The sequence below is a fragment of the Callospermophilus lateralis genome, unplaced genomic scaffold, assembly GCF_048772815.1.
Source record: "Callospermophilus lateralis isolate mCalLat2 unplaced genomic scaffold, mCalLat2.hap1 Scaffold_63, whole genome shotgun sequence".
NCBI classification, from domain to species: Eukaryota; Metazoa; Chordata; class Mammalia; order Rodentia; family Sciuridae; genus Callospermophilus; species Callospermophilus lateralis.
The window spans coordinates 14,502,900-14,517,500 of NW_027514713.1; the positions used below are offsets into that span (position 1 = coordinate 14,502,900).

The 14,601-nt window shown below is 39.4% G+C and overlaps 1 pseudogene; it reads left to right on the forward strand.

Annotated features, from left to right (window-relative positions):
* Nucleotides 1–4,494: 4,494 nt before the first annotated feature.
* Nucleotides 4,495–6,602, forward strand: LOC143640801 (melanoma inhibitory activity protein 2-like; annotated as a pseudogene).
* Nucleotides 6,603–14,601: the final 7,999 nt, after the last annotated feature.

Sequence of the window (14,601 nt, forward strand, 5' to 3'; positions counted from 1 at the left end):
TTATCTTAAAAATGTAGAAATATCTGTGAAGCCCAGTTCAAGGACAGAGGCTTTGTTTACACATTTTTACAAACTACTATATTGGATATGTTTGTGAAAAACTAGTAAGGGGGTGTCCAGCAATTTAAGTGCTGGTATCTTCTTGGCCAGTGGCCAAGTAAACAGGGTGATACAAAAATAGAAAGTTTATCTACATTGAACTCTTTTGCTGGCAGTCCTAAAAATAGCCATGGTAAAGATTTCTGGAGAAGACCAGTTAAGGCTTTTCTGTGGAGAAAGGGGGTGCAACTTCATAATCAAGGTCATAAACTTTTGGTTGTGGGGATGCAACACCTTGTTGGCAATGTGGCTTCTTTGTTTGGCCTTTATATTAAACAGAAATATGGAAATGCCCCTGGGGGCTTGTTAGGGGCTATTGCCACCTCTGAATAAAGGATGACCAATATTCCCAGTGCCTTGCATCTTCTTTCAACTGATGGATTCCTAAATTTTGCTTCTTGGGCCTGACCCCTGCCCTCAGTCTGACACTGCAGAAAGGCCCAGTGCTGACTATGCATGAGGCACCTTGGAACATTCAAAGATTAGACTTAGCTCTTATACTCAGTCCTTAAAGGGAAAGTCTGTAAAAAAAGGCATCCTTCTGTTAAATGGTGCAGGTAACAGTGATATTGGAATTGGACTGCTTAAACCTAGTAGATACTAAGCCTTCTGTTTACCAACTGAACAACAAAGGATGGCAAGTGCAACCTGTGATGTTGGAAAGAAGGGTGTACCTGGGATTTGCTCATTCTTTACTCTCATTCATTTCTTCTTAGTGTTCTTTGTGTGGCACCACTTCACCTTTTTTTGGGTGTAGGCACTCTTGTCAAGTCTGTCTTTGAGTTTCATAATTTCCTCTCTTTCTTTAGAGACAAGAGGTTGTTCTGGCCTTACCTGTAGCATCTGTGCTAATTGCAGGTGCCCTCACCTGGATCAGCTCATGTCTCCTCTTGCCTACAGATTACATCAAGGTGGAAATCATGGACCCATGAGATCCCAACCACAGCTCATTTCCTGTAGATTCCCCATCTCCTCTAGTGCTCAAGCTTCCAGAAATGCCAAGTAGGAGTTCCCCAAAACTGAAGAATGGAAGCAATGTAAGTATCCATTGATGAGGTATGGATAAACATGTTGTACATCCACACAATGGAACATAATTCATCCCACATTATGTTAAGTGTAGTCACACAATCACAAGAGGACACTTACTATGTAGTTCTGCTTAGATGATGTATATAGAGACATCAAATTCACAGAAACAGAAAGCAGGGGACTGGATGATGGGCAATGGGTTGGCAATATTTCACGAGTGCAGAGTTTCTGTTATGAAGATGAAGTCTAGCAATAGATGGTGGTGATAGTGAATGAACTGAACACTTCTGAATTCTATGTGCACTTAAAAATGGTAAATATGGGCTGGGATCATGGTTTAGTAATGCAGCCAATGTTTATAGCAGCTCAATTTACAATGGCTAAGCTGTGGAAGCATCGTATATGCCCTTCAATAGATGAATTGATAATGAAACTTTGGTATATATACACAATGGAATATTACTCAGCCTTAAAAGAGAATAAAATTATGGCATTTGTAGGTAAATGGATGGATCTGGAGAATATCATGCTAAGTGAAGTAAGCCAATTCAAACAACAACAACAACAACAACAACAACAAAGGCTGAGTGTTCTCTCTGATAACAGAATGCTGATCAATAATAGGGGGGTGGAAAAAATGGAGGAACTTTAATGGGGAAAAGGGAAGGAAGGGATGAAAGGAAGCTTGTGGAGAGAAAAGATGGTGGAAAGAGATGGACATCATTAACCTAGGTACATATATGAATTCACATATAGTGCATTGTTACATCAGGTACAACCAGAGAAATGAAAATTTGTGCTGAAATTGTATAGAAGAAACCAATATGCTTTCTCCTCTCTAGTCCAGAACTATAGACTTCTGGGTATGTCTCTAGCCATAAATAACTGCTGCTTTAAAGGAGACCTGACTGCATCCATCACAACCCCACTGTCAAGGTGTTCTAGAAGAAAACATGCAGGTGATTCCTATCACTACAGCCTCTCAGAACAAAGATGTCTCTTTACAGAATGCAGAGTGGCTTCACCCACTCCTACAGAACTAGCCTTTAAAGCCTCCTGGGTCTTCTGGGCCTTGGGCAATGGGCTGTGTGAGAGAAAGCTGATTCTGATACCAGTGGGCAAAGGAGGTGAGAAAAGTGAGTGTCTGGCACCTAGATAGCCTTCATCCTCCATCAAAGAGTAAGTACTATCTCAGGGAGGGAGATCCTGGGAACAAGGGAGAAATGCCTTTCTGGCAACAATTGCTAACACTCAACCCCATAAGTAATAGCCCAAATGTGGTCTACTGGGTAGCCCTAAGGGGACTGCCTTATGTAGGTTCAAGGTCAAGACAGCCTGCTAGGATGGCTGAATTTCCTGCCTGGAGAAACTCCTTCCCAATTTCAGGTACTGCAATCAAAGCCCTCAGTGTACTGGAGGCAATAGAGGTGGAAGGAAGTGAAATCCTCCAAAACCCGGGCATTGAGGTGTTTCAGAAATCAACCAAGGAATGTGGAGTGAGGTGAGGGTCAGGATCAGGTCTCAAAGATCCAGATTTGGAGGCCTTCAACTTCTCTGCATCTTAGATACTGGAGATACTGACAGAAAGTTGATTAGAATAGCCAAAGAAGAAGGGAATCACCCAAGAATTCATGTTTTCTCCCCCTTCAGACTTTTCTCCCCACTAGGAAATAGCCTACAAAGTGTTCACCTGCCAGGCAGGAACTTAGGAACACTTGTGATTGCAGGCAGAGAGTTGCTCACGGCTAACTTCACTTGAAGTTGTTTCTTTGTTTCAGAAACTGCTCTTTAGAAAAGGCCTTAAACCAGTCAAAGATACAGAGCTGCTCTTCTAAGTGTCCTAGGGCAAACTTTGCTCACTATAACTCAATATAATGCTAAATTCTCTGCCCTAAATGAAGTGCATCTGCGATTTATTTGGTTTGCTTTGGTTTGGTACTGGGAATAGAAGCCAGGGATTCTTTACCACTGAGCTACATTTTATGGTAGAGATATCTCAGAAGAAAAAGAACACGATGCCATCTGTATCATTGTGAGCCCTCCAGAAATCAATCTTGAACATTCTTGCTACTTTGTAGTATAGAAATAGAATGTCCATCAGGAATGTGTATTACCTCATGTGAAGAAAAAGACTAGTATGTAAAAGGAAACTAACTAGAATATATAAGAGATCACTTTCTACACTAAATGTTCAGCCTTCAGATAAGAATGCACTGAGGCTAGATGCACACAAATAAACACTGCTTCCTGTTGAATACCCTGGTGTCCCCTGTCTGTGTGAGAATCCCATGCAACATTTAATTTTGTTTTGTTTGAGGCAGGATCTCACTTATCTTATCCTTCTCTTTGCTATATATTTATAATTACCAGCTTGCTTAGAAGTGTTTATATCCTATGAAAAGTGAAAAGAACATCTGCAAAAAGATTTCAAAGAACTCTTAAATAAATAGTTGTCTACAAAAACTGACATGAAAACCAACTCCACTTCTTTTTAGAAACACTACATATCGTATGCTATTTAAAAATAACTTATCAAAACTGATTTATGCCCATGTTTGCAACTCTTCTCAAATTATTTTTCAAATGTCTAACACAAGAGTTTTTCTATGGAATAATTCAGATGACTTCTGTAGAAATTGTCAACAAGGCTGAAGGTGTAGCTCAGTGGTAGAGAGCTTGCCCAGCATGTACACGGCCCTAAAGTTTAACCCCCAACACTGAAAGAAAAGGAAAGGGAGAAAGAAGAAAGGAAGGAAGGATAAAGAGAGGGGACAGGAGAGGAGGGAAAGGAATGAGTAATTAAAACAAAAAGGAAAGTGGTATAAATATAAATATATGATGTACTAACTCTTTAGAAAATTTACAGAGCTGTAGAATTTTAGTTACATCAAACTGTGTGATATTATGACTATATAGATTGGCACATAATAAATTCTGCCTTAGCCTGGCCTAAACCAAATCAATGGGTGGGTGACCTGGAGAGGACTTCTCTCTGTCTTGATTTGGACTGTCTTGAACCTTCACTGGTTCAGAATTTATAGCATAGTGGAGTGATGAAGACTTCCCTGACAGACAATGTAAGTGTGCTAGGCCCCTGAGATCCCATGACCAGGGATGCCCATGCCCATGCCCACAGCCCCACTGGTACAAAATGGTCTGCTCCATTGCTTGGTGCAGGTTTTCTCCTGACCAAAGGTCTGAGTGTTCACAGCCTATTTTGGCATGGCTGGGGATTGTATGGTTGTGGAGGGAATAGCCAAAGTAGCCTTAGCACGATGGAGAGGCAATAGCTGTCTCTCAGCCATACTTGGGGGGTGGTCCTGGAAGATGTAAGTAGGGTTGTGGTCTACCTTGACTGAATACATGGAAACACACCCTAGTCCTTATGGCTGTCCATGGGAGTTGGTGATATGTACAGCTATTGGATTTATTGTTGTTCTTTTGCTTTTGTGGAGAAGTTATCAGTCTATGAGAAGCAGGCATTACATGAGAAGATTAAAAAAAAACTTGCTCTAAAACTTTTTGGACAAATTCAAGAAAAATGTCAATTACTTGAAAATGTTAGCCTTGTTCAAAAAGAATATGAAGGCTTAGAGTCACCTTTAAAGGATGTCATTTTGGTGAAGGAGTCAGTAAAAACAGAAAACTTGGAGGCAATATATGAAATCCTGGAGAGGTCCATATCTAAACTTGAGGATGAAATACTCTTTCTAGAAAATGAGCTAAAAGAAGACAAAAATTAAATATTTTCAACAGGATAAATTGATGGTGGATATATCAAAAAGGATTAAGTCCCTAGAAGATGAATCAAAATTCTTTAAATCACAAATACCTGAAGCTAAAACAACCTTGAGAATGTTTCAAATGAATAAACAAAGAATTACTTTAGCAATAAAAGAGGCTTTGAATGACTTCAGGAAAGTCATAAACAGCTTTTACAAGAAGTTGAAGTATGGAAAGAAAAAGTGAATGGTCTTACTAAACAGAAAATTATATTTGAACACTCTAAAGTACTTGCAGAACAAATTCTAGGAGACAAATAAAATCACATTAATTCTCTGAACACTTACTGCAGATAAAAGATTGGGCTCCCATGCTTGAAAAAATCCTAATTGATGATGGTTACTTGGAATTGAAGATTTAATCAGAAATTAGTGCTCACTTAAAACATCAGTCAAAAGGGTCTTGGAAGACACTGGTTAATGATGTGAAGGTCAAGGCCTCTTTTAAAACCTTAAAAGAGAAAGAAATCAAATTTTTACTTTATTATCTGAAGTAATTGAAACAAAGGAAGACCTGATAGAACATATTAAAAATCTTAAGACAGAACAAGCATCTTGACAAACAGAAAATACACAGTTTGAAAGTGAGAATCAGAATCTGCAGCAGAAACTTAAAGTCATGATGGAATTATATCAAAAAAATGTAATGAAACTCCAAAGAAAATAGGAGAGAAAAATTACCAGATAGAGCAATAAGAGAAACTTTTCAAAGAGGAAGAAAAGATCAGCCATACAACTAAACTGTTGGAGACCAATAGAAAGCGATCAAAAGATCTTGAAGAAGAATTGGAGAGAACCATTTGTTTTTATCAGGGGCACATTATTTACTATGAGAAAAAAGCTCATGGTAATGAGTTGGCAGCTAGGAGTGCTGAAAGATACCTCAATAATTTAAGGAAAAAAATCCTCACAATATACAAAAATTAACTGAAATAGAGTTATAATTTAAGCTTGTAGAAAAGATCCTTCTATGTTTGATGCTTCAAATACACCTTTGGCAAAAAGAATTCTCCAAATGGTCCCTCACCATTGGGTCAACCTTCATATGAAATAAGACCTTCTCATTTGGAAAAAAAGGGTACACTCATACCCTCAACTTTGGTGTCAGTAGGAGGAGAAAGAGGCTCAAGGGGCCCAGAGAATCCTCTGAACCATCCAACTAGCAATGAAAGAAGAGAATCAAATTGTGATAAGTCAACTTGTCATCAGAGAGCACCTTCTGACATACGGTCCCTGGAACATCCATGGGAACAGGCCCATAGGATAATGATCCCTTCACCAGGCCAACCATATTCTGATCCACATCTTCCTCTACAAAGGCAAGATGGATGTTATTCTAAATATGGTAGACCATCTGGATCAGCGGAACTCAGAAGTTCCACTATGCTGTCTTTGGATAAAATGGATGGACCTACATATTCAGAAATTGAATCTAGTAGAAATGATACCAAAGTTTATCTAGGTGATTCCAATGTACCTGATTCATCTCTCCCTGCTGAAAACCAAGCAACTAGCTCTGGCTTTTCTTTCTTATCTTACCCTCCAATCAGAGGTGCATTGTTTTCTGTGGATCCAAGGAGTCGGTTCATGAGAAGAGGACCTTTTCTTCTTCCACCTCCTCCAGGAAACACTCATGGAGCATCACAAAAATACATACAGTACATACTTATATGTACTTTACCTAAATAATTGGGCTGTTATTATAAAAATCCAAATTCCCATGACTAAGAAGAATCCTCTTCTTGATATTTGAGCTGTAATAATTAAAGAAATAGTCTTTTTTATATGACTTATGTGGAAAAATATAGTAAAAGGAAATGAAACTAATAGGTACATGATTAAGTGTTTTATTTGTAAACTTTTTTTAGTCGTTGATAGATCTTTACTTTATTCACTTATTTATATGTAGTACAGAGAATCAAACCCAGTCAAACCCAATCAAATCACACATGCTAGGCAGGAGTTCTGCCACTGAACCACAACCCCAGCTCATGATTATATTTTAATAACCACTAACAATAATCTAAAAGAAAATGAGAATATCTCCAATATTAAACAAATACAAGCCAAAAATATATAACCAATAACAATTAGATCTGAATTATTTTCTAATGTTGTATTCATTACAGGGATTCTTTGATTCTATAGTGGTTTTACCAAAGGCCTGAAATATTTTCTTGCACTTGGCGAGCATCTACTCTTCTCCACTAGAGGAAATGGGTATGGTAGAATTTTGTTGAAATGAATTAAATTTATACACTCAGTGATATCAATATTCCTCAAATATTCTATGGATTAGAGAGTATTCATATTGAGTAAAAGGATTGTATGTTAAAAAAAATGAGGGCTGGGTTTGTAACTCAGTGATAGAACACTCATTAGAACATGTGAGGTCTTGGGTTCAAGCCTCAGCACCATATATAAAAAAAAAAGGTATCATGTCTGTCTACAACTAAAAAAAAACTATTTTAAAAAATGGTTAACATAGAAAATTTTATGATATGTATATTTTAACCACAATCAAACATTTAAAATGGAAAATAAACAACTCAGGTGTACCAGTGAGGGAGCTGTGGGTCTAAAGGAAAACGTACAGGTGGGTTCTCAGTAAGGATGGCAGGTGGCCTAATTTCAATAGGTGTTTTAGATGGTTCCACAACCCAGGATATCCAGCCTGGTGAGGTGTCCATTTGAGGATTCATTTGGGAGGGCTTGGTTGGTGATGGCATGCTGCTCATAAATCCTTGCCTGAAATTTTGGTTGAATGAGTCATTATGGCATTAACTATATTAATATTGGGTCAGAGGACAACATGCAACTTTTTTTTTAACATACAACTTTATGAAGGTCAAAAATATAAAAAACGTGGCCTCCTATTGTTAGAGTTTTAAATTGACAGGTTCTGGAAATAAGAAATGACAATTCCTTTGGAACATGTAAACCTCTATTCAAAATATGAATATATTTTATGTAACCATAACAAAATTCTCTGATATAAATTACATGATGCACTTTTTCCTGAGTCCCCTTTCTTTCATTATCCCATGCCTCTAAGGATAGCATCTTCTGAGGCTGCAGGGCATACTCCTCGAGAGTAGTGTGCTCTGCCCTGAGCAACCTTGAAAGTGGCTCTCTGGTGAGGTCCAGAGGAAGGCAGGAATGGAAAAGTCTGGGCAGGGTAATGGCATAGCATGACAAGGAATATTCCAGAAGATGCTGCCTTCTGTCTGGAGGACCTAGTAGAGAAACAGGTGTTGAAAGGGATTGTGGCATCAAGTAACTTGGGAGAGGACCATGCAAAGCATGCTGTGAAATCTGTCTTCTCCCAGGAACTTTTCAGTAAGCATGTTTCTAACTGTGCCTGGAGAGGTGTGTGGCTGTCTGCATGGGAGACACAGTGCCAAGTGACCCTTCCTTCATAAAGGATAAAATCAGTGGCTTAAGCAACTTAGTGAGACCCTGTCTTTTTGTGACTGGCTTCTTTGAGTTGACATAATATTTTCAAGGTTCATTCATGTCATAGCATGTCATCAGTACTCCATTCCTTTCTATTGCAGAACAACATTCCATTAGATGGATATGCCTTATTTATTAAACTATTTTGTTTGTTGACTTAGTCACTTGTACTTTTTGACTATTTGAATAATGCTGCTGTGAACACTCATATAGCTTTGTTTCTCTTGGATGTACAACCAGGAGTGGTATTGCTGGGTCATTTAGTAAGTCTGTGTTTACCATGGAAGGAGTTTCCAGACTGTGCTAGAAAACAGGCACATCTTTTACATTTCTTCACCAGGTCACAGTGTATCCTTGTCCCTGAGAACATATGCTATTGTCCATGTCATTGATTGCAGCCATCCTTCTACACATAAAGTGTTCTCTTGTTATGACTTTGATTTGCAATTCCTTAATGATAAATGATAAATGATGACTACTTATCAAACATAATGATCTTTAGGGAAGTACATATTCAAGTCTTTGGATACTTTTTTATTGGATTTTCTTTGTTGTTTAGTTGTAACAGTTCTTTCTATATTTGGGGTAACAATCATTTCTGAGTTATAATCTATGATTTGCAAATGTTTTCTTCCATTTTGTGAGTTGTCAATTCATTTTCTTAGTGAATTCTTTGATGCTCAAAAGCTATAATTTTCAATAAAGTTTAATTTACTTATTACTTCTTTTTTTTTTCTTTTTTGTTATTGTTGGTTGTTACTTATTACTTCTTTTGTTGCATAGCTAGTGCCTTAAATTAGTAATCACTTCTAAATGTAAGGCCAAAATAACGTATTCCTATTTTTTTAGGAGTCTGTAATTTTAATTTTGTATTGAGTTCTGTGATATATTTTGAGGGTGTTTGTGTGTGTGTGTGTGTGTGTGTGTGTGTGTGTGTGTGTGTGTGAAGTGATGTAGGGAGTCTGACTCCATTCTTTTCTGTTCTCACATGCCCATTAATTCTTGGTGATGCCTCAGCACATCATAATGTTGACCAAACACATAAGGGTTTTCTGCAAAATTCATACATGATTTGCTCTTCAGGATAAGAAGCCATGAAAGCCCCTCAGTGACAGGTTTGCTCTCTCCATCCTTCCCGGCTCACTGTGCAGTGTCCCCCTGAAGCTATAGGTACAGCCTGTGCTTCCAGAGGCTGGGCTGTCTCTGGGCCTCATTCCCTGAGGACTCCACTTTCAGTGAGCCCTCATGCCCATTCCTCTGTGTCCACATGAATAAATGGTGCTGGGAAAACTGGATGTACATATGTAGAAGAATGAAACTAGACCCCTGTCTCTCACCCTGCACAAAAGTCAAGTCTAAATGAACCAAAAACTTGGGAATTAGAATAGAAACCTTGCAACTTCTAGAAGAAAACAGAGGGTTAACACTCCATCATGAAGATGCAGGCACCAACTTCCTCTATTTACATTGGTCACATTGGTACCACTCCTTTGGGAGGTGAGAGGCACATTCCATTTTCACCCAATGGAGGAGCAAGTCCAGCTTTCTCAATGCAAGCTCATTACTGATAGATTTGGGTGGAGTTCAAACTGCCAACTGCACTTCCACTAGAAACACCCTCAACTGAGGGTCAGAGGTGCCTCATTATAGCTTCACAAGTCCCCAGTGGTGCTGTGCTGTGGGATGGTGTTGTCATTTCTGAGCATGGATATATTGCTCCAGCCCCACTAGCTATGTCTGGTGGCAACTCACTGGGAAGGAAAAAGAGCCTTGTTACCTCCAGACAGGGGGAAAGTCCAGACATCCAGATGGTCTCCATTGACACTGGGATTTCATTTTTTGGCTGGCTAAATCCTGGTTCATTTGCTTTATCACTTATACTAAATTTGGGTTTGTTTGTTTTTTTACCTCCCTTTCAATCTTTATCAGCTAAAACCAGATTACTCAGTGACATCATTCGCCCTGGGGTCAGAAACATCTGGTCTTTGGGTCTCCACCCTGATCTTCTCACCTTTCCCTTTTGTCAGGTGAGGACAGCCTGATAAGGGCTTCACTCTTTTTATCAGGGTAAGGGAAAGAAATTCTTTGAGGCCATACTGGAGGGATCTGTGGGTGTGCCTGGTGAAACTGCAGGTTTTTTAAAATGGAGTTGCTTAGGCTCACGCCTAAAGCAATCCTGTCATACACACACACACACACACAAAAAAAAAAAAAAAAAAAAAAAAAAAAAAAAAAAAAAAACAGGGGATTTGTTACTAATCTACTTATGATAAAAACAAGTAGAACAGAGCAGAAAAGCAGAGCAGAAAAAGAGGGCAGCAGCCAGTTCTGGGACCCTTTTTCAAATTCCATTGTGGACTGAAGAGCAGGGCAGGGCTACATTCCCAGTCCTTGCCCCTTGGTCAAAGATCTATGTGCACATGCAGCCCATCTCCCACAGATGCAGGCAGTGAGGAGGGTGCGGGCAGGTGGAAAGGGTTCAGCCTGAGCAGCTGAGTCTACTTAGGAGCTCAGGTGGAAAAGATGCCTCCTGGCCCCTGGAGAAGCCACCTTCACTGCCACTCCATGACCCCTGCCTTAGTAGGAGGCACAATAAAAACAAATAATTCCTTCTATCTGATGGCACCTCAGTGGGCTGGCCACTACACACACCTGGAACACCCTGGGGCCACAGGGTGTTCCTCATGCTCCCCTGTGTGCTTTGCTTTGTATTGCAAAAATACTTAACCAGAGAGCTGTCCTCTGAACAGGTTTTAAGGGCAAAAGACCACATTCTTAACTACATGCACTTAGGGTGCAGATCTCTAGGTCTCACTCACCTGGCATACATGTGCCCATATAGCTTTGACCAACACCTATTTTTTACCCTCACCCCTGTTGACCACATTTTATTCTCAACCTCTGTAAGATTACATTTTTAGATTGCCCATGTAAGTGAGGTTGTGCCAGATTTCTCTGTGCCTGGCTTATGTAATTCAGCACAGTGTCCTCTAGGGTCACTCAAGTTACTGAAAGTCCTGGCATCTCCTTCCTTTTTGGGTTGAAAAATATTTCACAGGCCACCTGCCAATTTGCTTATCCATCCATCCATTCACCCACAGGAAATTAAGATGGATTCTGTCCCTTCCTATTGTGAAGGGTGTTGCAGCAAACCCATGAGTACAGACATCTTTTCCACATGCTGATTTCATTTCTTTTAAATGTACACAAAAGTGGTCTTTCTGGGCCATATGGTTGTTCTATTTTTATTCTTTCAAAGAACATTCACACTGCTCTTCATGGTGTCTGCACATATTTTCACATTTGCAAATCCTCTGTACATAATGCATCATGGGTATTGAAGAGGAGGAAGGTAGTGAGTCAGCCACACAATTCCAACCAGAGGAGTTTTTAGGGGAATGGCCATGTGACCTCAGAGCCCACAGAAAATCAGCTCAGTGGCCTTGAAGAGTGGCACTGCCATGCACAAATCTAATGGAAGGTGAAGTTTACAGGAGGAGTAGGTTTTGTGCTGGGTCTGCTCGTCCACCTGAAGGTCTGTAAAAGAGTCTTTATTAAGTTTCTGTTCTCCCCAGTGCTATCAGTCTAAAGCCCTAAACGGTTTCCTAGAGACATATGAAAAGCCTGCCATCAGTTGAACACAGCATCTCCTCCTCTCACCTGCTGCTTCCCAGGCTGGCAGTGACAGCCTCCCCGGGTCCATGAGTACTGCAGTGGACTTGCTGGTCACCTTGTCACTGTGTGCACTGACATTTCTGCAGATAAGTGCCTAAGAAGGACTGAGTCCAGAAGACCCAGGCCCCCTCCACTTCCATTCAGGATAAGATTAGAACACATCTAGGCCTGGATAACTTCCTGAGGAAAGTTCTGTTCTTCTGGCTCTAAACCCAGAAGGGACGGGAGGCTGGAGCTGCTTCCATGAGGGAAGAGCCTGTCTGACCATGGGACACACATGGCAGAAGGCAAAAATGAAAGTGAAGAGAAATTGTACCCTGATGAGTCCCTAGATGCTACTGGATCTGCAGTCCACTCTTCCCCCAAATACTTCAGCTATACAAAATATTATTTCTTATTGTTTGTCTAAACCTGTTTTAATTGGATTTTCTGTGATTTGCAAATGGAAGATAACAAAATGATACATTTCATAAACTCAGGACAATCTTTATTATAATTTTTCTGTTTTGTTTTTCTACTATGTAGACTAGCATCTCTCTCCCAGAAGAAGAAAGGGAGGAAGGAGAAGGGAGAGTGAGTATTTGATGGAGGGTTCTAGCTGAGCAGTCAACCTGAGAAGGGAAGGGCAGACATCGATGATCTTACCATTACCACAAACAATGACCGCCTGCACTCTGAGTGGGATCACTCATGAAATAAAGTGGGCTATTAGGCTTATCTCTCCCTCACATGGCACTCTAATTAAATAACCACCTTTAAAAAACCCAGAACATCTGGTGATCCTCAGATAAAATCAAATGTGTCATGCCTCTTCTTAGTCTTTAGTTATATATCAACACAAAGCAAGTAAATTTCTGTGGACTTTTTACATGCAGAAATAAATTTATCTATTTAAAGAAAGTACAGGTACTAGCCCCAGAAAGTCAAGCTCCATTGTGATGGTCAATTCAAAAATGAAGAAAAGGAGACACACCCTGGATGACAAAAATCCTGCTAAGAGAAACCTTCCCTCCCAGTACCTCATAATCCCATCTTTCTGTCCTTATAAAAACACTTTGTGACCCTGAGATCCCCAAGAGGGCACTATGAAGATGACAGCCCCACAATCCCCCAGTGTGCTGGACCTTCAGTAAACCTGATTTCTTTCCCATTAATTCACATCTTTTGACTACTGGTTTTCCAGTGATGAGGTGCCTGGACTTGGGTCTGGTAACACCTGGAGTCTGCAAGTCTTCTCTATCACTGATGATGACTCTAAATTTTTTTTTTAAAAAACTGCCTGTTACATCATGTCTACAGGCTCCTGTTTCAACAAATTATTCTATTTTCAGAGTAACCCTTTTTATACAGATAGTGGTTTGTGAAGAAACACTGATAATGTAGTGCTTATAACTGTAGCAACTCTGCAGGGTGCTAGTGGTCAAAAGGTACAGTAAGGCATGGTATTTACTTCCATAAGTTTTCAACAAGCTTACAAAATGCTCACACATTTTGTAAAGAGTGTAAAGAATCATGAGCCCACATAACTCTTGATGCACCACATCCAGGGTGCAGAAGCAGACCATCTTTATCTTCTTGAAACAACAGATCATTATACCAACTAATCTGGAACCTCACACTTCAAAATGAACTCCCAACATTTTTATACTCTTAGGAGGAAACTATTTGCCAGCTGTTGTACAAAGGTCAGGTATCTCCATGACACAAGCTTTGTTTTCACCACGTGATCTGAATTAAGGATCTTGGTCAGTTCACATAGTGGTGATTTAACTATCTCCTAAGCTCTTATCTTTTTTATCTAGAAGGCACTGCCTAAACTATTATTGAAGTACCCCCTGATTGAGCTCTATTGAATTTAATGATCATTTGGAAAGGTAATCAGTGGAGAAATCCACAGAAGGGCCCTGTCTAGTTATAAATCTGTTACTCTGAAACACAATAAAATTATTCCTAGGTATAAGGTACAGGAAAGAAGACCCTTTTTACTTACTTTTCCATATGCATGTTGTGTAAGGATTTTGCTTCTCTTATCTGTTCCTGTGTACTTTTATGCATTTTCTTCTTTAATCTTTTCTTCTGAAGTAAAGAAATACAAGGGGAAATAAAGCAGGCAAAACAAATGGCAGGTTGTATTAATACATTTATATATATGTATCAATTGAAATGAGAATATAAGCTTACTTCTCACTGAGCTTTTTGAGCTTCTTTCACCCTTCAGCAACATCTGTCAATATTTGAATGAATCAATTTGTTATTTTATCTGATCATTAGCAGAGCTTCTCCTCCTACTTTACCCACCCAAATTTCTGTGTTTAGAAAATCTGTGATGAATGCTAAACAATATTTTAAATCATCAACATCTAACACTTGCAAAGAGGACATAATGTTAAACCATCATATTATCTTGACTAATGGGTTTTAATAAGAATGTCTTATGTCTATTCAAACAAACTGAATTTCTTAGATTGTTGGGCCTGTTACTGCAGATTGCCTCAGAGAAAACACAAATAACAGAGGAGAACTAGATTTCTATCTGTACTCTATGACTCACTGACAC